We start from the raw sequence: 2,847 nt of genomic DNA, 5'->3' as shown, positions 1-2,847 counted from the left end.
TCTGAGTGCTCTCTGTTTTGTCCTCTTCTGCTCTGTTTTCTTTTCTGCTTGTTTTCTGGCCTCTGTTTTGCCTTTCCTGATAGTTTTTCTACCCTTTGTTTTGTTTTTTCTGCACATTCTTTCGCCCTCTGCTTTGCCTTTTATGCTCTTTTTGTTTTACCCTCTGTTTTGCCTTTCCTGCTAGTTTTGCTGCACTCTGTTTTTCATCTCCTGAGCCCACCATAATTCCATAGAGGAGGGGGGCTAAGTGGCTCTATTCCCCGAGCCGATTTCCGTCCTGGGGATCCCATCCCCTGGGGCCCGGCTAAAATTTAATGAAGCAGGGCTGGCTTTAGGGTGGTGCGACGGGTGCAGCTGCACCTGGCGCTGAGATTAGGGGGTGCTGTGGTGTTAAGAGAAAACTTATCCATTTAAAAGCACCTGCTGCAGAGTTCCTAGTGTGTCCACCAGGTTTCAGGCAATAATAAAAATGTCAGGATAACGCTGGTGTATGTCCCTGCTGACACGAGATCAGAGTTTTGTATAATGGCAGTTTCCTTTCATGATTAATTAGCTCAGAGGTTAAAAAGCCTGCTGCAAAGAACATTTACCATTGCAGAACTGTTTTTGTGTGGCTAGCTCAGTGGATTACTATGTAGAAGGGGGAGGGGGGAATTGTCAGATTGAGCACAACCAGGGCCAAAGCCAGCCAGGCGGGGGCAAGGGGCAGCAAGACCCCTATCACCCAGGGCCCGCCCACCTTGGAATGTAGGAGGAGGCCGATTTCAGCCCGGGGATCCCATCCTAAATGCCTTGGGGGAGGGGGATCCTGCAGCCCCCCTCCCTAAACCAAACTTGGCATGGGTACCACATTCCCAGGACCCAGTCATGTGTCTCTGGGTGCACAATGGGGACCACCGGGGGAGCCTCAGTGCCCCTGTGGTTCCAGCCGGCTCCTCACCTACTATGGGAGCCATCATTGTGCTGCACGCAGAGAGCTTCTGGTAATTCAGCACCCTCCATGCAGGAGCGTTACCTTAACCACTCTCCCTGCCTGCATTGTCTGCGGACGGGAAAAAAGATAAAAACCCAACTTCCAGTGGGCGGGAGAACTTTGACAGCTCCCGCCCATTTGGAACTGGAGTGTTTGCTTTAGTTTTGCAGGAGCTGTCAACTCCTGTCAAGAAAAAGCGAACGGCTAGGTCTCGGGGGTGGGCACCCCGGACATACCAACAGCCGGCCCTGGGGCAGGTGGTCCCCAGGGCCATGTATGGCATTAGGAGCGGTCAGTGCTGCCCCCCCCCCCCCTTTTGAATTTCAAGGGCCTGACCCAGGGAGGTAATGGTCCCTGGGTCCAAGAACACCCCCTCCTTCTAAAAGAAAAGCACTTTTGTGAAGATTCGGTCCACGGCACAAAAGATATAGGAAAGTCAAAGCGCTTTTCCTATGGAAACTTGGTTCTGGCGACTGCCAGTAGGTTATGTAATTGTTTTTTTTTACCTCAAGAAGAGGCAACATTGTCAGAGAATGCTGGTGATCAAACTGGAATTCATAGCCAACATTGCCTGTTGGGGAAATAAGATAACAAAAAGAAACTGTTCCAGTCCAGTGTAGGCTCACAAGTCCATGAACCATCTACAGGCACTTTATTTGCATCAGGTGTATATATCTCGTGGAAATTGGGTAACTGGTTGATGGTTGTGAAACCTTATTTAAGAAGCAACCACAGTCTCTGTCTGGTGAAACACAAGTAAATCCGAAATTAACCTGTGCTTAACTCTCTTGGCCTCTGCCAGGTTGAAATGGTAGTTTAAACTGCACTAACAGGCCAGAGACATGTCTAACAAGCATTTACAATGCAACGGTCTCGGCATTGGTAAAGTTAGAGCTATTGGCATTGCTCATGACAATGCCGTTTCTTTAAATGTTTTAAAAACAAAAACATAAACAAAAATAATGTCATGAGCAATGCCAATAGCTCTAACTTTACCAATGCCGAGACCATTGCATTGTAAATGCTTGTTGTAGAGGCAATAATGGCTCCTATGGTTGCTGGCTCGCCCACAGCCTGCGCCATCCGCATTTGTGGGCAGAAGCAAGAGCACCTGGATCTGCAGCTCCTTCCGTAGGCAGCTGCCAAGACAGCCATTGGTACGGGCTCCGATTCGAAGAACCCGTTCGATCCCGAGGTGAGGTGACCATACCTGTCTCAGAGATGAAAGTGGCCTCCGGGGTGCCAGCACCCAGGCGGGCAACTAGAGCCAAATTTCGGGGGGGGGGCTAAGTCTTCCAGCCATAGGCAGAGTGGCTGTAAGAAGTGGTGAAAACGCAACAAAAGCCTCATTAACGTGTAACCCGTGAAGTACTCAGGTGCGGCTGCAATTAGACGGACGGCAGCCCGCGAGGCTGTCTCAGCCAGGCTGACACACATGACGGGGGGGGGGGGGGGGGGGGGATGAGGCTGAAGCCCGGTGAGCCCAATGGGTGTTGCGCGCCAACCAGCACCCCTAGACACATGCCTTAAACGTGGCTTTCGGTGCTCCCCAAGTCAGGCTAAAATATGACTCATTTATGATAGAAAAAAAATACATTTTAGTGAAACGTTAAAAAAGAACTCCCTTTCTCCGCCTAAGAAACGTACCTTCTAAGCAGACTCCGAATACTGGCGGACATGTTAATCTGCTCTGGTACAGCACTTTACTCTTAAATCTCTTTCAGTAATACATTAAGAGGGACATCTGCTGTATTATTTTAGTGGACTTCCCAAGCACAGGAACCAGAACAAAACCCTCCGGGGCTGCGCACGCTTCCTGCAGTCAGATGGTTTCGCAATCCGTGTAAGATTTACAGTGCAGTCTGGAGAGTCGC

Source organism: Triturus cristatus, chromosome 1_2, assembly GCF_964204655.1.
Source record: "Triturus cristatus chromosome 1_2, aTriCri1.1, whole genome shotgun sequence".
Taxonomy (NCBI): Eukaryota; Metazoa; Chordata; class Amphibia; order Caudata; family Salamandridae; genus Triturus; species Triturus cristatus.
Note: the sequence above shows the minus strand (reverse complement) of the source record.